Source organism: Chrysochloris asiatica, unplaced genomic scaffold, assembly GCF_000296735.1.
Source record: "Chrysochloris asiatica unplaced genomic scaffold, ChrAsi1.0 scaffold00016, whole genome shotgun sequence".
NCBI classification, from domain to species: Eukaryota; Metazoa; Chordata; class Mammalia; order Afrosoricida; family Chrysochloridae; genus Chrysochloris; species Chrysochloris asiatica.
Window position 1 is genome coordinate 20853160 of NW_006408534.1, and position 27145 is coordinate 20880304.

The 27145-nt window shown below is 36.5% G+C and overlaps 1 pseudogene; it reads right to left on the reverse strand.

Annotated features, from left to right (window-relative positions):
* Nucleotides 1-485: 485 nt before the first annotated feature.
* The window catches only part of LOC102815136, a 35856-nt pseudogene continuing 9196 nt past the window's right edge, over nucleotides 486-27145 (reverse strand).

The window sequence follows — 27145 nt, forward strand, 5'->3', positions numbered from 1 at the left end:
GTCACCATTGGTTGGTTGCCAACTAAATTATTGCTATTTTTACATGCCATAGAGTTGGTTTTGAAGCATAGTGGCCCTGTATAAGGTTTCTGAGGATTGGTTGGTGGATTTGAACCGCCGACCTTGTGTTTCAAACTGACTTTGTATACAGTGCTTATGTTAAACCACCACACCATACAAAAAAACGATACTAGTTCAATGGGGCTTAAAGATTTTCTAGGAACTCAGTCAACTTCTGATAGAAGCAATACTAGATTGCAATATTAAACAAACACTGTCATCTCAGAAAAAAAAAATTTTTTTTTTCATTAACAAAACCATATTTTATTAGAGGTAAAAACAGCAGAGTTCCACCTACCTGGAGGCCAAGGGGGGTGATGTTCAGGAACTGCAGAGGCAGGACACAAGCTGGCCCTGGGCCATGCTGCTCAAGGTCACGTGGGGCAGTCCCCATTACAAAGTTTGTGATGGGCGTCAGGGGTGGGTCAGTGGCTAAGGGCGATGGTCTCCATATTCAGGAAGCGGACATGCGTCTTGGTCTCTTTGTCGATACCCTGCCAGATCTTAAAAAAGTCTTTAAAAGTGATTCCCTCGTACACCTGGTCAGGCTCCATCTGTTCCACGCAAACGCCGGCAGCTTCCATCATGGCCCCCTCTGCGGTGAAGCACGCCGACTCCTTCTCAATGTGGGGGTTTCCTGAGAGCAGTTCCTCGACCACTTTACATTTTGATATTCTTCCAGGGTGATGCTGCCGTTGCTGTTCAAGTCGTACATGTGGAACAGAAATCTCAGCTTGTCTTTCCGGCACAGCTCCACGTGTTCCACATCCACGGAGATGTCGATGGGCCGGAAGTAAGAAATGATGGTCAGGAAGCCCTCGAAGTTGATCTCGTCGGCCAGGCCACTGGACCCTTTGCGCAGGTTCCTGTTGTCAAAGAAAGCACGGACAATTTTGGATCGGATCGGATTGAGCTCCAGGTCGGGGATGTTGTTAAAGTTCTCCTTACGAATGGTGGGCTGGTCACCGTTCAGCTGCTTCAACTTGATAAGATTCCATAGTTACAAAAAAAAGAACCAAAAAAAAAAAAGAATTAAAGAGAAAGAATTTAAATACCAACTTTTGAAAGTCCACATCCTATGGTGCTATCACCATGTAAAAGGTAACTTGAGTCAATAATAAACATTATTTCCAAAGGCAAATAATCAATCATCTGTCTGAGACTGCACAGTAGAAATCTGTATGATGTTGCTGTTAGGTGTCATAGAGTTGGTTCTGATCCATAGCGACCTATGCACAACAGAATGAAACACTGCCCAGTCTTCTGCCATCCTCACAATTGCTGCTACACGTGAGTCCATTGCTGCTGCCACTGTTCTAATGTATATCATTGTGGTTCTCCCTCTTTTTGATTTATCATCCACTTACCAAATATGATGTCCGTCTCCAGGGACTGGTGTCTCCTGAAAATATGTCCAAAGTATGAGAGATGAAGCTTTTAGGAAGGATCTTGGCTTTACTTGTTCCAACACAGATTTATTTATTCTTCTGGCAGTCCATGGTATCTTTAATACTCTTCTCCGGCACTGTAACTCAAATTTATCAATTCTTCTAACATCTTTCTGTTTCACTGTCCAACATTCACATGCATATGGAGCTATTGAAAACACCATGACTTGGATCAGGCGCATTTTAGTCCTCAAACTGACATTTTTGCTCTTGAACACTTTAAAGAGTTCTTGTGCAGCAGATTTGGCAAATGCAATATGTCATTTGATTTCTTGACTGTTGTTTCCATGACTGTTGGTGGTTGATTCAAGAAAAATAGCATCTTTGACAACTTCAATCTTTTCTCCATTTGTCATGATGATATTTATTGCTCCAATGGTGAGAATTTTTGTTTGCTTTGATCTTCATCACTAAAGTATTTTAAGTCCTCTTCATTTTCAGCAAAGTATTTTCTACATATTGAAGGTTTTTAATGAGTCTTCCTTAAAACTGATGCCACATTCTTCTAATGCAATCCAGTTTTTTTCAGATTATTTGCTCAGCATACAGAGTGAATAAGTATGGGAAAAGGTAAAAAAAAAAAACCATGCACAAACCTTTCCTGATTTTAAATCATTCAGTGTTCCATTGTTATATTGAAATGACTTCTTCTTGGTCTATGTATAGATTACTCAGGAGCACAAAGTGTTTTGGAATACTCATTCTCCACAATATTGTCCTTAGTTTGTCATGATCCACACATTACAAAGCCTTTGCATAGTCAATAAAGCACAGGTAAACATCCTTCTGGTACTCTGTGCTTTCAGCCAAGATCCATTTGATGTTGTCAATCATAGCACTCTATGTTTTCAGTCAACATCCATCTGATGTCAACAATTATAGCTCTTGTTCCATGACCTCATCAGAAAGCAGCTTGACCCTCTGGCAGTTCCTTATTGTAGCCATTTGTTAATTATTTTAAACAAACTTGTATTTGCATATATTAATGATATTGTCTGATGATTATGCGTTCCACTAGGACATCTTTCTTTGGAATGAGTACAAATATGGACCTCTGGTTTTTTTTAACTCCATTTAATTGAATACTTAACTTTTGTCTTCTCAAAGTGCCCTTTGAAAATTTTTGTTGAGATTTTTTGCCTCATTTCTTCCATTACCATTAGCATCTCTATGCTGGAGAGCAAGTTTCAGAGTCTATTCTGGCATCCATTTTGGTATTTTCATTTTTTCTTGTCTTCTGAATAACTTGCTGTTTTACTGTATGATGTCATACCACGACTCTTCTGATATTCCAGTCATTAGTGTCTAATGAATCAAATATGCTCTTGACATAATCTCTAAATTCAGTTGGAAAATGTTTAACGTCATGTTTTGGCTCTGGTGTACTTGTTTACATTTTTCTCAGCTTGGCCTGAACTTTCATAGGAGCAAATGATGGTCTGTTTCATAGTCTGTTTTTAGCCTTGTTTTTTCTGATGATTTGGATCTTTTCCACCAAATCTTCCCAAAGATATAGCCCATTTGATTTCTGTGTATGTCATCTGGTGTCTTTTATGTTGTTTTAAAAAAGATATTTGCAATGAATTAGTCACTGGTGTCACAAAATTTTATCATGCGATCTCCAAAGCCATATTTTCCAACTACTGCTCTTTCCTCTGTTCCCAACTTTTGCATTCCAATCACCAGTTATTATCAATACATTTTGATTGCATATTTGATCAACTTCATACTGAAGAAGTTGGTTGTTGTTGTTGTTGTTAAGTGTCGTCGAGTCGGTTCCAACCCATAGCGACCCTGTACAGGGTTTCCGAGGCTGTAAATCTTTACAGGAGCAGTAAGCCTCATCTTTCTTCCGTGGAGCAGCTGGTAGTTTCAAACTGCTGACCTTAAGGTTCGCAACCCAATTTGTAACCACTACGCTACCAGAGCTCCTAGAATGCTTCAATTTCATCACCTGATTTAGTTTTTGGTTTGTAATTTTGAATAATGTATTAACTGCTCTTCCTTGTAGATGTACGGATATTATCCTATCACAAACAACAATATATTTCAAGGTAAATATTGAAATATTCTATTTGATGATGAATGCAATGCCACTCCTCTTCAATTTGTCATTCTTGGCATAGTAAACCATGTAAATGCCAGATTCAAAATAGCCATTTTTGGTCCATTTCAGTTCACTAATATATAGGATATCTATCTTTATGTATCATTTCATTTTTGACAACTTCCAGTTTTCAGAGATTTATATTTCAGACATTACATGTTCTGATTATTAATGGATGTTCACAGCTGTTTCTCCTCATTTTCAATTGTGCTTCATCAGTAAGTGAAGGTCCTGAAAACTTTATTCCACATGCATCATTGTAGTCAATTATATTTGAGGCAGCACCTCTTCCTCATTTTGAGGGCCTTCCAACCTGAGGGACACATCTTCTGACAGTATATCTGACTCTATTCTGACACTATTAATAATGTTTCAGTATTAAATATTCTGGTGCTATCTGACAGTATTCAACTGCTATTTATAAGGTTTTCAGTGGCTAACCATTTATTCATAGTCTACCTCTCCTTCTTGTTAGTTTGTTCTCGTTTGGAGGCTCAGCTGAAACCCATCAACCATGTGTGATTCTGCTGGTATTTAAAATACCCATGGCATAGCTTACAACATCACAGCAACATACAGGCTACCACAGCACCACAGACTGTAATTTATGTTAGTATGCTTTAAGGAAGAATGGAAGAATAATTATTTCTGGAGTTGGATTAGAAAGGTGGAAAGGCTTGTGGTATAAAACCTTACTAAGAAAATATCAAGGGCTTTATTTTCTTGAATTTGAAGTATGATGTTGATGAAGAATATTAAAAGAACCATGCACTTTCAAAAGATCAAACAAATATGTTTTGGAAGAAATATATTCAAAATGCTCCTTAGAAGCAAGGATTGCAAGACCTTGTGCTCTCATACTTTGGACATGTTACTAAGAGGAGTCAGTCTCTGTAGGACATCACACTTGACAAAATTCAGGGTCAGCGAAAAAGAGGAATACCTCCCAATGAGATGTATTGACAGAGTGACTGCAAACACTGGGCTCAACATAGCAACAATTGTTAGAATGGCACTGTACCAGAGTTCCATTCTGTTGTGCATAGGATCACTGTGAAATACAATTGACTCGATTGCACCTAACAACAACAACACCTACAGTCAGACCCATGGATGGCACAAATTATTAAAAGCAGACTGAAAAGTTAGGACTTAAAATTACTCCACTAGCACCTCAGAAGGAGAACATGGCAATTTTATTCGTAAGATCACAGCCTCGAAAACTGTATGGAACAATTCTATTCTGTACGCATCAGGTCATCATAAGTTGGAATCAACTCCAAAGAAGTAAACAACAACTACTACTCCAAGCTAGCCTAAAATAATACTGGCAATGATACTAAACTTTCCATAGTACAGGATAATGAAAATAGAATCATCTTTTTTGCATATTAAAAAGAGGGCTCTAGAGGAGTTGGCCACAGGGTATGTTTGCTTTTAACAAGGGAAATGAAAAATTTTAACTTTTAATCTAATTCCCTCCTTATACATTTGCTTTCCTTCATATTTAACTGAAAAGTTTTAAACATCTTTTTGTGTGCTCATGTTTAAAATTTTTCTTTCTTTCAAATGTAAACAGGAAATATAATTTTTGTGTGACTTAATTAGCTCATTATCTTTTGTGCCTCAGAAAAAATACAAAAAATATTAAGATGCAGATGAATTTATTCAATATTGTTTCTGTATCAATTACCACCAGTTTAGTGATTTATAACAACACAAATTCATTATTTTACAGTTTTGGATATCAGAAATGTAAGTGGTTTAGGCGTGGTTGCATGCAAACTGTAACTGTAGGATCTGTTTTCTTTGCCCTCTATACATTTTAAAACCCTCTACAAATGAACTGGTATTGGCCATGTTGAATCTGACAATCACATTGTTTACTATGCCAAGAATAACAATTGAGGAAGAATGGTGTCACATTAATCATTGAAAAGAACATATCAAGATCTGACTTGAAGTACAACATTGTCTGTGATAGGATAATATACATACACCTACAAGGAAGACCAGTTAATACCACTATTATTCAAATTTACACACCACCCACTAATGCCAGCAGGGATGGGCTTAAATGTAGCAACTATTGTGAGGTTGGTGCAGGACCAGACAGTGTTTCATTATGCTGAATTGGTGTTGATTTGATGGCATCTAACAGCAACATTGGAGTCCTGGTGTGGTGCTGTGAGCTAATGTGTCAGACTGTAAAGTCATTTGAACTACAAGGTTGGTGGTTCAAGCTCACCAGCTGCTCCTTGGAAACCCTATACAGGGTTTCTATGGGTCGGAATTGGCTCGATGACACTTAACAACAACAACAACAACAACAACATTTCTGTGCATTTTGCAACCCCTTCTATCTTCAAAACCACTGGTGTAGCATCTTAAGATCAATTTTGGTTCTCTCTCTTTCTCTCTTTTCACAATTTTTTCTTTCCATTGTATTTCCCTCTCTGACATTGACACTCTTGTCTCACTCTTATAATGACTTTTGTCATTGCATTGGGCCCATCCAAACAATCTAGGATAAATTTCTCATCTCAAGATTTTTAGTCATATAAAGTCCTGGTGTGGAGCTGTGGGATAATGCACTGGACAGCAAGTTTGGTTTGAACCACATGATTGGTGATTCAAATTCACAAGCAGCTTCTCAGAAACCCTATACAGGGTCACTATGAGTTAGAACAGCAATTAAAAATAACAACAAATGTAAGATAATTTGCCATAAAACATTCTGGGCATTAGGATATTGTATGTATTTGGGGAGAGGGACATGATTCTGTCTACTACAGAGAGAAAAGTATTCAATACTTTTATGCTGATACTTGAAAAATTGTTGCGATTTGCAATGAATGGCATCTTCTACCTCCACATTAAGCTATTTATCTTAAAACATGCTCCATAGAATAGATTAAATTCCAGGTACACAATTGATCCTATGGAATAAGCACGTTTTCCCAAAATGAAATAAACTCAGAAAATAAGGAAGCACTCAAAACATGATGCTTTATCTTACTTCCAGGGATTCAAAGGTACAATTTTCTTCAGATAGAATATTTTACTATATCTCCATTTTTCTATTCATCCTTCGGATTTTACAATTAATTAATGATGATAAATTGTCAGATGCAATTTTGCAAGCGTTATGATTTTGGACAACACTCTGTATGTGTGTGCCCCGTGGTCTCTGGAGTTGCTCAGTGAAAAATTTTAGATGACTAATAATCTCATAATTAGATAAATAATTGATATGGTTCAATTATCTACTTCTTTAAAACTTAATTAATATTCATGTTTGAGCTGTAGATGCCTTTTCTGCCCTTTACCTGCCTTGAAGAAAATATAATTCTCTATGGGTTTGGCAAAATGTATTGGAGAGCCCTTGCCAGTCCAAGATATGTAAATTAACCATCTTGTTCCAAAACATTAGCAGCTGTTGTTTTTAATTATTAATAAGATAGCCAGTATATTTTCTAAATGAGTGGAGCCAAGTGAATAGGTTTAGTATTCATTCTATTTGAAATCAATTTATTATTCAAGTGTCTTCTTTGAAAGTAGTTGACTTGCCCAGACAGTAAATAAAAGTCTGGTGGTTTCTGTTGATGGTTCATATCTCCTGGTTCTACATAAGGGTGTGTCTCTGTGTTTTTAGCTTCTGTTGGCATGGACTATAATTTCCAAGAGAATGAGAAGTTGAGATATCAGTTGAAACAATAAATGAAAGCACTTTGGAAGTTGTAAAGGCCAAAAAAAACAATATGAATAAATTTTCTGGACTCTGGCAAGATGGCAGACTAGGCAGACACAGATCCTATACAACAATGATCCAGGAGCCCAATGAAACAGATTCAGATAATAATTCTGGAACCCTGAACTTCAGAGAAAAGCATAGACAAGTGCATTGAATACCAACTAGGGGAAGAAGCTCAACAGGGATGATGAGAAAGGATATAGATGGGTTAACTGTCAGTTGGCTTGATTCAGCATGACCTTCCTGAACTTTTGTGAGCAGTTCTGGATCCAAGTAGTGATTTGATGACTTGGATGTACACTGGTTGCTAATGATGAGAACGATGTGATTCTGTCTTGTTCCCCACACTCACTTGGTGACCAGAGGCATGCCAAGTCCCCAACTTCATCTACCTCCTGCACACTACCAGAGATTGGAGCTACACTGCTACATTATCAGATGCACCATTGTGAGTCAGGATCCAGGTGCATATTCCGGCACCTGCAGAGGGATGAAGGTTGCTTCTTTAGACCTGTAGAACATACAGTCACTTCCTGGTCAGCCCTAGACTAGCACAACCTCTTATAATCATCCAACCTGACCATGCTGCCTTTGTAAATGAAAGAGTTCAATCTGAGCACAAAGATCATGAGCTCAGCTGTCATTAGAGTCCACAAGAAATACTTCCGGATTAGGTGTCCTGAATATATATAACACCTAGGTCTACAATAACTTCATCTAGAGCCAGGCACACCAACCTCTCTTCTTTCCCCCTCATATATCATGATCACCTTGGATGGCAGTAGCACCCCACAGTTTTCTCCTAGTTAGGTCTTTCCCCTGGTCCAGTTTTTCCCTATTATTGTTCTATTCTATTTTTCTCAACTTTCTTTTTTCCTTCTTCTTTTCTTCTACTTCTTTTTTACCCCTCTCCATAGTCTTCTTTCTTTTTTGTCCAACTTGATTTGTCTTTGCTTTCTTGTCTCTTTCTACTTTTCGTCTACATTCTCCTTAGTTTTACTTACTGTTTCTTTCTCTCTTTCTCACTCTCTCTTTTTTTTTTTTTTCTCTTTCCTGGTTTTATTTTCCATTCCCTTTTTTCTCTTTTTAGTTATTTTACCCCCTTGCGGATGCCTGTTTTTGTTTGTTTGTTTTTGCTTTATTATCTTTCTTTTTGCTGTCATTTGTTGGTTGGTTTTGTTATTCTTGTGTGTGTTTTCCTTTTGCTCCTGCACACTGCAACTATTCCAATACAGCTAAGCCACAGTCATGCACTCTGCATCCTTATCCACTGGATAAGAGCCACAACCACCCCTATACCATCTAATAAAAGATTAACAGCAGTCAAACTCACTCTGAACTGAGCTGCATAAATGGCAAACAGAGAACTATGCACCTGCTTCCAATCTCAGGATGTAAGTGATGAATACCCAAAAACACACCAACATACTGACACCAACTAAATACAAATTCAACACTACAACCAGGTGGTGATTACCTAAGAATACACCAACATACTGACATCAGCAAAATACAAATACAACACAAAAATGTCCATTGAAGACAATGGACAATTTCAGTTCTCATGAAGAAACAAGAGAGTAGCTTAAACAAGTGAACAAGATGCAGAAACAGAAAACATTTCTGAGGAAGAAAGGGTATTGGAACTACTTGATAAACAATTCAAAAGAATGACACATAAGCATCTTCAATTGACTGAGAGAAAGATCAAGAAAGCTGCAGATGAAAGCAATAAGGACACAGAAAAATCTTCAGAAGAATTCAGGTAAACACTACAAGATCAAACAGACAAATGAAAAATTAGAATACATACACAATATACAATTGAAATCCAGAACATTAATATCAAGATTTCAAAAATGAATAGTACATGGAAAGAGCAAAGAAGTAGATGTGAATCAATGGAAGGCTGAATTAGTGAACTGGAAGTCAAAACCTGCAATATTAGTCTGCTAAAAGTACAACCATAAAAATAGAAGGAAGAAATTTCAAGAAAACCTAAGGTTTATGTGTAACACGATCAAGAGGAATAACTTATGGGTGATTGGAATGCCATAACAGAAAGAGACCAATAAAAATGCACTCAGAAAATTGTTGTCGAGTTCTGGAAGAAAACTTTCCTAACATCATAAATAAACATTCAAGAACTTGAACAAACCCTAACCAGAAAAGACTGCAAAACAACTTTACCAAGACATATTGTAATTAAACTTTCCAAAACCAAAGACAAGGAAAGAATCCTAAGAGCATATTGGGAAAAATGTATAAGGATAACCAATAAAGTTAAGCTCTGATTTCTTAGCAGAAATCATGCAGGCAAACAGTCAATGATGGAATAACATATACAAAAATCTGAAAGAAAAAAAAAATCTCAATCAAGAATAATATATCCTATGATGAATTTAAGATATTTCCAGACAAACAGATAGAAAAGGAATTTGCAATAACTAGATCAACTTTGCAAAAAATATTAAAGGGAGTTCTTTGGACAAAGAACCAAAAGTGCAGACAACAAACTGTAAGTAACATAAATGACCACAATGCTCACAAGTCAATCCATATATAGAAGTATCCAAAGTAAAACAAGCCAACAACTGTAAAATTAGTGAATCAGATATGTCAACTTACAATGGCAAAAAATATGTCAAAAGGAGGGAATTGTATAGTTACAGAACATCCAATTGGCAAGGAAGTCAAGTAGATTTCAAGATAAATCAGACTGTTAAAAGCTGAGGAAGAATTTAGTAAATTACAGAGTAATTTCAAAGAAAAGTAATAAACATAATTATCAAAATAAAGTAGAAAATCATAAAGGTTTAGTAAATATTAACACAACAACAGTGAAGGAAATCACAGGAAAACCCACACACAAATTAACTCAGGATGGCAAATTAGGTGGAACAAAGAAACCAACAGTACCACCAAACACACACACATACATATACATGGCAAAATTACACAATCAACTCATACCTACCCATAATTAGACTAAATGTATAATGATTAAATGCATTTTACAGCATTTAGCAAAACAGCAGAAGAATGAATAAAAAAACAGGATTCTTCAAAATGCTGTTGACAAAGAGGTACACCTTACATGCAAAGAAAAAAAAAAGAATAAAAATCAAAGGATGGATTACATTTTATCAAGATAACAACAACAAAAAATGGGCATGAGTGGCAATATTGATTTATTGTAAAAATAGGTTTAAAGCAAAAACCATCATAAAAGAAAAAGATGGACATGATTAATAGTTCAATTGAACAAGAGGACAGAACCATAATAGATATATACTATACCCAATGGAGGAGCCTCAAAGTTCATAAATCAAATTCTACCAAAATTATATATATATATTTTTAAAAAGACAAGAGGGCCCCACACTGGCAGCAGCACTGAGGGGGCCAGGCACATGTATCTGTACCTTTTAATGATGTGGCCATTACCTTCACACAGTATGAACCAACTCAAGAACATTTAAGAATAATAGCATACCTCATCAGGTGTAATACAGAGAAATCAAATTGAGTATATCTGTGGAAAGAGATAAAAGCTCCATATCAATAGCCAAAACGTGGCTGGGGGAGGCTATGGAACAGACAATTAATTACACATGAATCAATTGAAGAGCAAAGACATGAGCTTGAGGATTAAGATGCGCCTGACCCAAGCCATGGTATTTTAATTACCTCATATGCATACGAACCTGGACAGTGAATAAGGAAGACCATAGAAGAATTGACGCTTTTGAGTTATGGTGTTGGAGGAGAATATTGAAATTCCATTGACTGCCAAAAGAACCAATAGATCCATTTTGGAAGAAGTGCAGCCAGAGTGTTCCTTGGAGGCCAAGATGGCCAAACTTCATCTCTCATACCTCGGACATATTGTTAGAAAGGACTAGTCACTGGAGAAGGATATCATGTATGGTAAGGTGGAGGGTCAGAGAAATAGAGGAAGACCCCCAATGAGATGGATTGGCCAAGAAGCAGCATCGATGTACTCAAACATGGCAACAGTAGTGAGGTTGGCCCAGGATCGGGCAAAGTTTTGTTCTGCTGTGCATAAGGTTGCTATGGGTTGGTACTGACTTGATAGCACCTAACAACAACTACTACAATATATTGACAAATACATTATCAAACATAACCCAAAATGCACAAATAGCAGATTACAAACTATGTGATGGAGACCTCCAAAAATTAGATACTTAATGTGCATCAAAGATTTCACATAAAGTATAAAAAGAAAACTTGAAAACTGGGGGAAATTTTTTGGCAATGCCATAGTAGCCAATGACCTAATCTCTATAATTCATAGAAAACTTCAACAAATCAACAAAAAACCCCACAAAAATAAAATGTAAAAAAGAATGGGCAGAAGACACTTTAGCAAAGAAGACATTCAGGCAGCCAACAAACATATGAGGACATGCTCATGATTATTTGGCATTGCTGTTGTTGTTGTTAAGTGCCATCGAGTCAGTTCCAACTCACAGTGACCTAATGCACAGCAGAATGAAACACTGCCCTTGACTGGGCCAACATCACTATTGTTGCCATGCTTGTGCCCATCGATGCTTTGCCAATCCATTTGGATGGGAGTCTTCCTCTTTTTCTCTGACCTTCAACCTTACCAAATATGATAACCTTCTCCAGCATCTTGTCCTTCCTGACAATATGTCTGAAATAGTAGAGATGAAGTTTGGCCATCCTGGCCTCCAAGGAGCACTCTGGCTGCACTTCTTCCAACACAGATCTGTTGGTTCTTTTGATAGCCCACGGCACTTTTATATTTCTCCTCCAACACCACAATTCAAAAGCATCAAATCTTCTAGGGTAGTCCTTATTCACTGTCCAGCTTTCACATGCATATGGAGATACTGAAAATATAGTCTTCAAGCTGACATGTTGCTCTTCAACACTTTAAATATAGTCTTCAAGCTGACATGTTGCTCTTCAACACTTTAAAAAGCTCTTGGGCAGCAGATTTGCCCAATGCAAAACATCGTTTGATTTCTTGACTGCTGCTTCCATGATGGTTGATCGTTTATCAAAGAAGAATGAAATCCTTGATAACTTCAATCTTTTCTCCTTAGATAAGAATGTTGTTTATAGGTCCAGTGGAGAGGATTTTTGTTTTCTTTACTTTGAGATGCATCCATACCGAAGGCTGTGCTCTTTGGTCTTCATCAGGAAACCTTTTGTCTTCTTCACTTTCAGCAAGCAAGGTTGTATCAACTGCATATCACAGGTTGTTAATGAGACTTCCTCCAATCCTAATGCCATGTTTTTCTTCATGTAATCCAGCTTCTCAGATTATTTGCTCAGCATACAGGTTGAATAAGTATGGGGAAAGAATACAAACTTGTTGCACATCACCTTTCTTAATTTTAAATCATTTAGTGTTCCTATGTTCTGTTTAAACAACTGACTCTTAGTCCAGGTACAGATTCTTCATGAGCACAATTAAGTGTTCTGAAATACTCATACTTCACAATGTTGTCCATAGCTTGTCATGATCCACACAATCGAAAGCCTTTGCATAGTCAATAAAGCACAGGTAAACATATTTCTGGTATTCTCTGCTTTCAGCCAAGATCCATCGGACATCAGCAATGGTATTACTTTTTCCATGGCCTCTTCTGACTCCAGCTTGAACCTTTGGAAGTTCTCTGTCAATGTATGCTTGAAGCTGTTTTTGTATTACTTTTAGTAAAACTTTACTTGCATGGGATATGAAAGAGATTGTCCGATGATTTCCATATTCCGTTGGGTCATCTCTTTTTGGAATGGGCACAAATATGGATCTCTTCCTATCAGTCGGCCAGATAGTTGTCTTCCACATTTCTTGGCATAGATGATTGAGTGCCTCCTGTGTCTTCTCATTTTCTTGAAAGATTTCAATTTGTATTCCATCAATTCCTGGTGCCTTGTTCTTTGCCAATTCCTTCAATGCACCTTGGAGTACTTCCTCCTTCACTATCACTGGCTCTTGATCATATACTATCTCTTGAAATTGTTGGTCAGTAACCATTTCCTTTTGGTACAGTGACTCTGTGTATTCCTTCCATCTTCTGTTGATGCTTTCTGCATCATTCAATAATTTGCCCAGAGAATCTTCAAATAATGAAAGTTGACACTTGAGTTTTTTCTTCACTATCCCCCCATTTGAGAAGTGCTGAGTGTGTTCTTCCTTTTTGCTTTTCTGATTCCAGATCTTTGCACATTATGTTGTAACATTTTGCTATATCTTCTCAAGCTGATCTTTGAAATTATCTGTTCAGCTTTGGTACCTCCTCTTTTCTTCCATTTATTTTAGCATCTCTACATTGGAGAGCAAGTTTTGGCGTCTCTGCTGACATCCATTTTGATCTTTTTTCTCTTTCTTGTCTTCTTAATGACTTTTTTGCTTTCTTCCTGTATGATGTTCTTTATGTCATCACACAACTCTTCTGGTCTTTTGTGTTTAGTGTTTAATGTATCAAATCTTTCTTCAGATGATCTCTAATATCAGGAGGGAAATAGTCAAGGTCACATTTTTGCTCTCATGAACTTGTTTTAATTTTCTTCCTGTTCAGTCAGAATTTGCATATAAGCCACTGATGGTCTGTTCCACAGTCTGCCAATGGCCTTGTTTTGACTGATGATATGAAGCTTTTCCATTGTCTCTTTCTGCAGATGTAGTCAATTTGATTTCTATGTATTCCATCTAGTGAGGTCCATGTGTATAGTCATCTCTTACGCTGTCTAAAGAAGGTATTTGAAATGAACAAATCATTAATTTTGCAGAGATCTATCATGCAATCTCCAGCATCATTTCTATCACCAAGGTCATATTTTCCAACTACTGATCCTTCCTCTTTGCTCCCAAACTTTGCATTCAAATCACCAGAAATGATCAATACATCTTGATTGCATGTTTGATCAATTTCAGATTGAAGAAGTTGGTAGAATTCTTCTATTTCATCCTCACTGGCTTTAGTGGTTGGTGCATAAATTTGAATAATAGGGGCACTAACTGGGCTTACCTGTAGGCTCATAGAGATTATCCTATTGCAGACAGCATTTTACTTAATGACTGATCTGGATATGTTCTTGACAATGAATGCAACACCATTCCTCTTCAATTTGTCATTCCCGGCATAGTAAACCATGTGGTTGTCAGATTCAAAATGGCCAATACCAGTCCCTGTCCACTTACTTATGCCAACAATATTGATGTTTATGCTTTCCATTTCATTTTTTGACAATTTCTAATTTTCCTAGATTCATACTTCATACATTCCATGTTCCAATTATTAATGAATGTTACAGCTGTGTCTTATCATTTTCAGTTGTGCCCCAACAGCAAATGAAGGTCCCGAGGGCTTTACTCCCATGAGCTTTACTCCATTGACATCATCACGGTCACTATAGAGGGTCACTATCAGTTGGAAGCAACTCAATGGCACTTAACTATAAAAACGTGAAAGGTAATTGAAAAATTCATTAATCAAATAATAAAATCAACTAAGTGAATAGATAATAAAATCATATAAATGTATTCTGTTTTCCATTTCCTTTCAGAATGACTTTAATTTAAAAATTGAATGATATTGTTAAGATTTGCCAAACAAAATTGCTCATCAATAACTGGTGCTATTGCTACATCTATGTATCTCTGAATAAAGGAGTTGAATACTTCCACAAAGAGATAAAATGTACATTTTGTAAAATTTGTATAACATAAAAATTCTATTTTCCTTTTATTTCTAGACCAGATATAACTTCACAGTTCATTCTTTCTCTCCCAAAGGCACTATAATGTCATGGTTTGTGATGTTTCTGGTCCTGTCCTCTCCAAAGTGAACCAAAATGCATCTTCACATTAAGCCCATCTTTTTATGATTCTCTCCATGACCAATCTCGCCTCCATCAGGTATCAGGAGTAAGCCAAAGAACTGTGAAGACACAGAATGAAAGACTAACAAGTGAGTATTATTTCAAGACAAAAATCACTCATGAAGATCTGATATATGTCCACAACAAACATTACATGACAAACAAATGAAATTATTTCTAATTGCCTTGTAAGTATTATTTCTATTGACTATCTCAAACTTGGAGAAAAAAAAATACATATTCCAAATCATTTTTACTTATTTTTCAAATATAAATGTCTGTGTTAATATCTGGATTCTAATGTAAATTTTATTTTACACATTTTACACATTTTATTCATCTTCAGTTATTCAAATTTATTTGCTACAGTCAAATCAAACTTATAAAAAAATGACATAATATATATCCAGGTAAAATTAAACATCAACAAATAAGTGAAATGTATAAATAAAAGATTTTAGAAGATAAAATAAAAGGAGCTGTGAATTCCTAAAGACAATTCTGAAATTAATTTCCTTTTAAAAACATTATTAATTCAAAGAGATTTCTTCCAATGAACACTCAAGTTTAATAGATGCAAGTCATAGTATTAGTACCACTTTGTTGTTGCTGTTGCTAAGTGCTGTCGAGTCGGTTCCAACCCATAGTGACCCTATACAGGGTTCCTGAGGCTGTAAATCTTCACAGGAGCAGAAAATCTCATCTTTCTCTCATGGAGTGGCTAGTAGTTTCGAACTACTGACCTTAAGGTTCGCAGCCTGATTCCTAACCACTACGCTACCACAGCTCCTTCTAGTTATTATTACTAATTCCTACTGCCATTTTATCGATTTCCACTTATAACAAACTTGCATAGGATTTCCAAGTCTATAAATCTTTACAGAAGTAGAAATCCTCATTTTTCTCCCAAGGATCCACTGGTGAGTTTAAACAGCTAACCTTGTGGTTATCACTCCAGTATTTATCCTACAAAACCTGCTAATATGATAAAACTTATTTTAAATACTATATCCATTTGAGGCTAATAATAATAATAATAATGGTGAAGAAAGTTAAACTAATTGAATATCTGAAATTGTCTCATCTGCATACCCCTCAAAAACCAGAAATACAGATTCTGCTTTATGTAATAATTTTCCTTCTGACATATGAATTATTGAACTGAAAGATGGCTAATCGATTGCTAACATCATAGTGGACCAATTGAAAATTTGTGTTGAAAATTTCTAGATGGTAACCAAAAAAGGTTTTGTAGCTAGAATATATGTAGGGTACAAATCAAATGCCAAAAATGCTAAGAGGGAGTAACTTCTGTATTATTCCATCCATTGGCTTGGCATATTGTTTTGTTTATAAACTATTGAGTCCTAAACCATTTAATTCTCAATTTTCTATGGATGGATTTAGTGACTGGTGCAACTCAAATATAAAAAAAAAACAAAACAAAACAAAAAAAAACATGAAACACAAAGATAATGAGTTGTCACATTTAAACAGAAGACATCATCCTAACTTAACTCATGAAATGGAAGCACAAGTAAATGATGAGCCTCATTATTGGAAAGCCATTTTGCTACATATCATTGTAACAACCACTGAACACTGACTATCTTTTAAAGGAAGAAATGAAAATTTTAGATCCCTACAAAATGGAATTTTTTGTTGTTTACTTGAATTTCTTGCTCAGTTTGATTCATGCTTAGCAGGTCCCATCACAAAAGATGGTAGCACAGGAAAGTGAAAGCCACTGAATAGGTATAAAACAATGTATGACAAACTAGTAAATTTAATAAATGATAAAGTTCAATCAACTATTTTAAGTGAAATAAATATTGCTTAACATTTCAGTTTTTCTGAAGAATTTACTCCTAATAGTTCTCAAACAGATCATCTAAATATGAAATACATCAAGCCATTTTCCATCTGTTGGAAATACTTACTTAAAAAATAAAGAAGTTGCAAATCAAGTACTTCACTCTTTATGTGCTGCTTGCAAAATTGGTTTTTCTATGTGCAGAGGCCATTTCTGAAAAAATGCTGCCAATATGTCAGGGCATTATAAAGTCATGCAACAGAAAATTTTAGAACATAGTGGATATGCCATTTTAAAACCATGTGCTGCACAGTAATTTAATCTTGTAGGATATAGCACAGCACTTTGCTGCTCTGAAGCAATTGATTGCTTTCTGCTATTCTGTTTCTCACACATTTTTTGATGCCACTACTCACCAACAGACAGTTCTTAAATCATATTTAGGCAATGATTGAATACTAAAATATCTTTACAATACACATTGGCAAGTGCATACTAAAGCAACAAATACAGATTTTTTGATGCCTTAGAAAATATTGCTGAAGACTAAACACAAAAAAGTAGATACTAAAGGTGACAGTAACTCACAGGTCAGGGGATAGACATGTCAACACAGGGGACAGGGAGGGCAATAATTAGGGAGGGAGACAGCAATAACACAAGAAGGGGGAGGAGGTAAAGGAATTGGGAATAAAGAGAAAAACTCTGGGAATTACACATGGCTTAAATGGAATAGAGGTAGACTATGATGTTTACACTGCTTTGGAATAACAAGGCTCTATGATTTGGGATTGAAACATAGGCGGAATGGGTAAAGGTGATGAAATAATGTTAAAATGTTTGACTGTTCACAAAATGACAAATATTTCATAAGACTATTATTGTAAAGGCTTAAGAAAAGCTGTCTATACTTAAAGAAAAAACATTCTGTTGTTTACCAGGGGTGGGAGGGAGGGGACATTAAGGCACAGATTGGGGATAGTAATATTATAGCTTGGGTGATGGGGAGGGTAATATACAAGGAAGAGGAAGGCAATACACAAGAAGGGGGAGAGAGGTGGAAGAACAAGGTAGATAAGGGAAACACTTATGTAGGTATGCATGGGCTAAATGGGACAGAGGTAAATATTGATGTATACTCAACCTTGGAAAAACAGGGCTCTGTGATACAGGGAACAAGGCATATTCTGAATAGGTAAAACAGGATAAACAATGTTAAGGTGCTTGACTGTATTACGGATATTGGTTTCCCTTGCCTACTATTGTAAAATAGACACTTGAGTGGGATAGAAAGGAATATTGGGAAATATGGTTACAGAAAGCTTATAAGCCCGTCTTCAGCCTATAACTTATTGTAATACCTAAAAGGGGCCCTGGAACTTTCCCAGTGAAACAGATTTCTTGTGGAGCTTTTATAGAGTACAGGGCCTTAGGTGGAATCTTGAGACCCATCCAGAACTTTCTGAAGTGGAACATTCCCATTTGAAAGGACATGCAGACCAACCCAGAGCAGCTAGAGGAACAGAAGATACTTCTTGCAAGAAAGATCGGAAGTTAAAAACAAAAACAAAAATGGCAGTCTGTTTGGCTATTACAAGAACAAGAAAGCTGTTTACCTGGTAGCCATCAAGACAAGACATAAAGTTACTTCACAACAAATCCCCTTCCAAGACTGAAACTCAAAGGGAACACACAAGCAGGCCTGTAAGCTCACTGGTGACCACATTGGTCTACTTGTGAGTGGAAGTCGGGGAAAGGCAGTAATGAAGACATGGGCTGAATTCGACTGTGTTCCATAGACTCCCATAGACCTTGAGATGAGAGAGAGAAGAGGAAGAGCTTATTGGTTCAAAGTTTGGGGAGACCTGGGAACTCTTGAGTGCACGAACACTGACTTAGGCATTGGGCACTACAGCTGAGAGTGAAGCATCCAGCTGATATGAAGTGAGGGAATACACACAATAACGCCCACACTTGCAGATAGTACCCATTTGAACTAGCGTGGATGGCTTAATGATCAGAATTCTACTAGAGAAAGCTAAAGAAATTTTATATGGGAAGCAAGTGTAAATTGTTACCATTTGGTGAACTTGAGCTTTACTTATGGATGTAGTAGTTCAAAGTATGAACCAAGAATGAAGGAGTCTTCACATAAAGGATCAAGCCTATCCCCACAGTACACAGGGTGGATAGGGACGGACAGCTGAGACATTGGCTACCTAAAATGGGGGAGGAGGACTATAATAGTGTGAAGTGGCTGACTTAGAAGTTTTCAAGAGGGAGTTTAGTTGCCTGCCGAGCGAGGAGCAGAAGGTAGAATCTCCACTAAATAGTTTTCATCTTGTCTAGATAGGTCTGGTGAAAGGAGATGGTGATAGAATTATTTTGATTCAAGAGTGATTAATTGTTATCATGACTAATTGTGTTTGTTACAACTGTCAAGGTACAAGCTATGTAACAAAAAGGGGGGGGGGTAGTTAATCTTACACTCCAGTGGCAGAGGACCCTAGGACCATCAAGAGGGAAGATCATAAGTGGAACTTGGGATCCTAACCAAAGAAACAGCAACACCAGAGATGGAGGCAGAGGTGATGGCTTGGAGAGATACAGCAGTTGAGGCCTCTGGACTCATGAAAAGAGAAAGGCTGTGTGTTGGCAGACATGAGGCTGGCTTGCAAAATGTATCCATTGGTTGTTTAAATGATTGTATATTCCTGCATGGTTTTGTGTACATAAAAACAATAAAATAAAATAAAAACAAAAAAACCCAAAGAGGGAATAGAGGCAAATACTGTTAACCGATGATGCATGGAGGGGGTTGTAATCGATGCAGTGGAAACAAAGTACGATTGGTTGAGTACAAAATTGATATTCTTCCATGCAAACTATCAGTCAAGTCACAATAAAAGCTTTTAAAAAACAAAGTAGATTATCTTGAGAAGTTTCAAATATCGTTAACAAAATGCAAACACTAGAGTATGTAATTATGTTGGTTATGTGGAATAAGATATTGTAGCATTGTCATTGGATGAGCCAACCTTTCCAAGTTTTAGAAATAAATTTGATGTTTACTGTTGACATAGTGACTTTGGGCAGTGCTACAATTATAATGTTCCTATGCTACTATGCTGAAAAGAAAAGAAAAGAAAAAAAATCATACCAAAACATATGTAGAAAAGTATTTTTGTTTTGTTTGTTTGCATTGTGGAAATAAGTGGGTCTTAGAAAGTAGCTTTGTTACTTGTGACAAACTTTGTATATACAGCCTTTTATACAACCTAAAGTGACTATTTATAAAGACTGCCACTGTTTTCCAGGTGAAACACCTCTAACTTATCAAACCCATGGAAAACACACGTAATTAACCAGACTGTGGATTGTAGGGGGTCGTAATGTATCCTTCCATAATAACTACGTATGTTGATAAATGCACAAGGTCTGTCAGGTTTTATATATGCCTCCTAATCCTGAATCCATCTTGCTGTTTCTTTTTTGAATGTACTATGTACCCTTTAAAAATTAAGGTTGTAGAATGAGAAAATTCCTTCAACCTTAGAATGTAAATAAAGTGGGGTGCCCTCAAATGTACTTTTCCTAGTCCTGAAAGAATCTGTGTGTGTGTTGCTGTTTATTTAAATATGATTCATTTGGTATCCAAAGGTACCATCCCAGATGCCTCCTATCTTCCTAAATACCATGACAAGTGCAGGAGATCTTAGGTGACTTCATTTAGCTCGCTAGTGCCTACCCTTGAAGAATCAGGTTTTCATTGTTGAAGAAACTCTCATTGGAAGGCCTATTCTTATCACAGGTTCACATATTATTTTTGTTGTTTTTAATTTCCTTGGTAAATAATGCCTAGTAATTATGAAATGTCTTGTGTTCCCTGAGTAGTGCATGAAAGCTGTGAAGTCAGAACAGGCAAGTTCTGGATCTGAAAGCTTTAATTTGCTACCTCATTTATTTTATATTTTTGTAGCCATAGTCTTTATTTTCCTACTTTTATGACCACTCAGCTGTTCCCAGAACCTATATTAAATGAGTGGACATGATCATTGGAGTCATGCACATTTGATATTTTCTCTGTATGTGTGTGTGTGTTTTTTTTTTATATCCCCTTTGTGCATATGATAAGAGTAAGTGAATGGTGAAACATTATTTTCATGGTTTAATGAGGAGGAGGAGAGAGAATAACCCTGAACATTGGGGCAGAAAAATGTTTCCCTCAGTGTGGAAGGGTCCACAAATTGATGTGTGCATCTAGACTGTTAACCAGTGTATATCACCCTAAGTATTGCACCTGACTTTTTTAGGATCCCAAACATATTGCTTTTGTTTATGTCAAGTTGTGCCTTTCCTTCTGGAATTGTAAGTGACCACAATAATAGTACCTATCTACGCTGAAGGGGCTACTGTTACAAAGAGTACACCAAAGGCTATCAAGCTTACTAACACTTTGTGAATGGATGACCACAAGAGAAACCCAGTAATTGTACCTGCTGATGCTGTCTGTTGGAGGATAAATCTGGATTTTAAATAAACCAAGAAAAAAGACATATACAGAGCTCGACCAGTCGTTAAAAGGTTTTTACATAATTTAAATTTTGCTAAATGTAATACAGAAACAACTACAATCATACATTGACAGAGAACTTCCAGAGGTTCAAGCTGGATTCAGAAGAGGCTGTGGAACAAGGGATATCATTGTTGATGTCTGACGGATCTTGGCTGAACACAGAAAGTATCAGAAAGATGCTTACCTGTGCTTTATTGACTACTCAAAGGCTTTCGATTGTGTGAATCTTGACAACTGCCTCTTGGTCTAGGTACAGATTCCTCATGAGTACAATTAAGTGTTCTGGAACACTCATACTTCGCAATGATAGCGAAGTATGAGTGTTCCAGAACACTTAATTGTACTCATGAGGAATCTGTACCTAGACCAAGAGGCAGTTGTTCAAACAGAACAGGGGAACACTGAATGGTTCAAAATTAAGAAAGGTGTGCAACAAGTTTGTATTCTTTCACCATATTTATTCAACCTGTATGCTAAGCAAATTATCTGAGAAGTTGGGTTATTTGAAGAAAAACATGGCATCAGGATTGGAGGAAGACTCATTAACAACCTGCGATATGCAGATGATACAACCTTGCTTGCTGAAAGTGAAGAGGACTTAAACATTTACTGATGAAGATCAAAGAGCACAGCCTTTGGTATGGATTACATCTCAATGTCAAGAAAACAAAAATCCTCACCACTGGACCAATAAACAACATTCTTATCAAGGGAGAAAAGATTGATGTTGTCAAGGACTTCATTCTTCTTGGATCAACTATCAACACTCATTGAAGCAGCACTCAAGAAATCAAACAACATATTGCATTAGTCAAATATGCTGCACAAGACCTTTTTAAAGTGTTGAAGAGCAAAGATATCAGCTTGAGTACTAAGTTGTGCCTGACCCAAGCCATGGTATTTTCAATTAACTCATATGCATGCAAAAGCTGGACAGTGGATAAGGAAGACCACAGAAGAATTGATACTTTTGAGTTACAGTGTTGTAGGACAATATTAAAAGTGCCATGGGCTGCCAAAAGAACCAACAGATTCGTTTTGAAAGAAGTGAAGCCAGAGTGCTCCTTGGAGGCCAAGATGGCCAAACTTTGTTTGTCATACTTTCAGACATATTGTCAGGAGGGACCAGTTGCTGGAGAAGGATATCATTTTTGGTAAGGTGGAGGGTCAGAGAAAAAGGAAGCCACCCAGCGAGATGGATTGCCCAAGTGGCAGCATCGATGGACTCAAGCATGGCAACAGTAGTGAGGTTGGCCCAGGATTGGGCAGTGTTTCGTTCTGCTGTGCATAAGGTTGCTATGGGTCAGTACCAACTTGATGGCATGTAACAACAATAACAAACATAATTTAAGAGGACATTTTATAAAATTTGAAAATGCAACAAAATAAATGCTGTCAAATACCAATTACCAAGCAATCCACCATCAGAGAAGCACTAGAAATAAATGAGTAAATGACCAAAGTCTCCATAAGTATTGAGTGCCAGAGATCAATGTCATGCAATCACACACTACACCATTATTGACACACTTGAATCTTGCATAAAAATAAGGGCAAATATGTATAAAATTATTTTAAATAGATTTTCTTGCTGAAACATGTCTATATCTGATAAAGAATGCACAAAGTCCATGAAACGAATGCAGGCTTATCTAAATTAGTTAAATACAAATCTTTACAGAGAAGTGTGACAATTTCATATTTACGTGAGAACTAAGTTTACACATTCAGAAATGACAAATTCTGCTCATGTAGGAATATATGCTTCCATAATATAAAATAATAATTTTTTACCAATGTGAAGAATGTTTTATACATATTCCTAATGTTAATGATCAAAACCAGCAAAATACAATGCTTATTTTTGGCCCTGAAAAGACTCAAAACCATGAGCATACAACAATAATTCAAGAAAGACTCAATTCATTATTCTTAATATATATGGAATTAGATATTATTCTGCAACTTAATTGTGATGAAATACTTGAACAATTAGTAAGAGCAAAGAATAGAAAGAATTGTTTTTAATTAGTGAGAGACGTGAGAGATGAAAGATAGATCTCAAAATAAAATTTAGTAATCTGTTGTAATATTTACTTTGTGAGCACTTAATGTTCTTTTGTAACATATTTTTATTTTTTCATTTAAAATGATCAGAATTATTATAAAACAAGCATCAAAACTGAAGCATGAGTTGTATAATAGATTTTGTTTCAATATGACTGGGCCAGGATTCTCAGTGGTTTGCTGGTTAAGATATAATAGCCTCTTACGATGAAATCTAAAATAATTAATTAACTCCATGATGAGATATGCTCTGAGTAACCAATCAGGTGAAATGAAGTTTCTTCGGGGGTGTGGCCTATTTTCCAATTTTTGGACACACTAGAAAATCTCAGTCCCTGGTCTGTCAGTTTGTCCTTCTGTGGTGGCTTGCATTTTGCTGTGATTCTGGAACTATGCCACCTGCATTTTAAATGCCAGGAGAGTCACCCAAGATAGGAACTCTTCAGGCGAGCTTCCAGACTAAAATAGACTATGAAGAAGGAGAGACTGACTACTTCTGAATATTTAGTCACTGAAAACCTTATGAATAGCAGTGGGACACTGTCAGATAGCACCAGAATATTGAATTTTTAAACATGAAGAGACCTAGAATATCATCAGATACATTGTTAAATTGTGAAGTACCTTCCAGTCAGTTCTGAAGCAAACCGACCCTGTATAGAGTTTCTGAGGAGCAGTTAGTGTGTTTGAGTTCACGACCTTGTGGTTCACAGTCCAGTTCTAATCTTGTAGTATCACACCAGGAGTCCATTGTCAGATATTGTACAAGAAAATGAGCCCATCATGTTGTAAGGCACACAAAATGCTACTGGGGAAGAATTGCCTCTTCAAAATAAAGTTGTCTATGATGATGTGAATGGAGTAAGCTTTGGGGACCTTCATTTGCTGATGGAGCCCAACTTAAAATAAGGAGAAACAGCTATAAACATCCATTAATAATCAGAACACAGAAAGTACAAAGTATGAATCTAAGAAAATGGGAAATTATCTAAAATAAAATGAAATATATAAGCATTGATATCCTAAGCATTAGTGAGCTGAAATCAGAGTCCTGGTGTGCTGCTGTGGGTTAATGTGCCAGACTTCAAAGTTGGTTTCAACTGCAAGGCTGGCAGTTTAAAAATCACCAGCAGCTCCTCAGAAACCTATACAGAGTCGGAACCAACTAGACAACACTTAACAACAGTGAGCTGAAATGGATTGGTATTTGAATCTGACAATCACATGGTTTTACTATGTCAGTAATGACAAATTGGATAGGAATGGCATCATCAAAAAGAACATTTCAAGATCTATCTTGAAGTACAACGCTGTCTATTATGATAACCATACTCCTACAAGGAAGACCAGTTAATACCACTATTATTTGAATTTACCCTCCAACCACTAAAGCCAAGGAAGATGAAATTGAAAATTCTACTAATTTCTTTAGTTTGAAATTGATCAAACATGCAAACAAGATGTACTGATAACAACAGGTGATTGGAATGCAAAAGTTAGAAACCCAGAGTAAGTCTTTGGAAAATATGGCCTTGGTAATAGAAACAACTCTGGAGATTGCATAAAAGAATTTTGCAAGACTAATGACTTATTCATCTCAAATACCCTTTTTAGGCAACATAAAAAATGACTACACACATGTACCTCATCTAATGGAATACATAGACATCAAATTGACTATATCTGTGGAAAGAGACATTGAAAAAGCTCTGTATCATCAGTTAAAACAAGGCCAAGGGCAGACAGTGAAACAGACCATCAATGGCTCATATACAAGCTCAGACTAAAGCTGAAGAAGATTAAAATAATTCCATGAGAACCAAAATATGACCTTGCATGTATCCCACCAGAATTTAGAGATCATCTCAAGAACAGATTTGATGAATTAGACACTAATGACCCAAAACCAGAAGAGTTGTGGGATGACATCAAGCAAAAGTTCATTAGGAAGCCAAGAAAGAAGGGAAAGACCAAAATAGATGCCAGAAGAGACTGAAACTTGCTCTCTAGCGTAGTTGCTAAAGCAAATGGAGGAGTTAATAGAAATGAATAGAAAATTTTAAAGGGCAGCTTTAGAAAACAAAGTCAAATATTATCATGAAATGTGCCAATATCTGGATTTAGAAAACTAACAGGGAAGAGTATGCTTGACATTTTTCAAACTGAGGTAAGTGAAGAATCAATTCTAACCATGATTTGCAATATTGAAGGATTCTATAGGCAAAATTTGAGTGCTGCAGAAAGCATCAAAAGAAGATGCGGAAATGCACAGAGTCACTGTACCAAAACAAAAGGGTCTATGTTCAGTACATCAAGAAGAAGCATATGATTAAGACTGAAGGATGAAATCCAAAGTGTACTGAAGGCATTGACAAACAACAAATCTCTGGGAATTTATGGAATACAAATTGAAATATTTCAACAAACTGATGAGGCACTAGAGGCACCAAGAGATTTGGAAGGCAGCTAAATGGCCAACGGATTGGAAGAGAGAGGTGACCCAATAGAGTACAGAAATCACCTAGCAATATCATCAATATCACATGCAAGTAAAAATTTTCCAAGGTAATTAAAAAACAGCTGCAACATTACATTGCCAGGACTGCCAAAGGTTCAATCCAGATTCAGACATGACATGGAACATGAGATATCATCACTGATGTCAGAAGGTTCTTGGCTGAAAGCAGAATGATGTTTATCTGTGCTTTATAGATGACACAAATGATTTCAATTGTGTGGATCTTAACAAGCTAGAGACAAGGTTGCAAAGATAAGTATTCCAGAACACTTAATTGTGCTTATGAGGGACCTGTACATAGACTAAAAAGGAAGTTGTTCAAATAGAACAAGGGAACACTGAATGGTTTACAGTTAAGAAATGTGTGTGCCAGGGTTGTATTCTTTCACAGTACTTATCAAGTATTCTGGAATACCATTTTTCAGAATGTTATCCACAAGGTTGTCATGATTCACACAGTCAAAATTCTTTGCACAAGTAAAGCCCAAGTAAACATCTTTCTGGTATTCTCTGCTTTCAGCCCAGATCCATCTGATGTCAGCAATGATATCCCTAAATACTGTTATTTACACAATCCTCCAATAACAGTGATCTATGAATAGCTATTATTGAATGATGCAGAGAGCATCAAGAGAAAATGGAAGGAATACACAGAGTCACTGTACCAAAAGGAAATGGTTAATGTTCAACCATTTCAAAAGGTAGCATATGATCAAGAGTCAATGATCCTGAAGGAGGAAGTCCAAGGTGCACTGAAGTAATTGGCAAAGAACAAGGCACCAGGAATTGATGGAATCAAATAGAACTCTTTGAAGAACGTGAGGTGGCACAGGAGGCACTCTCATCTCTGCCAAGAAGTTTGGAAGACAACTATCTGGTCAACTGATAGGAAGATATCTGTATTTGTGCCCATTCCAA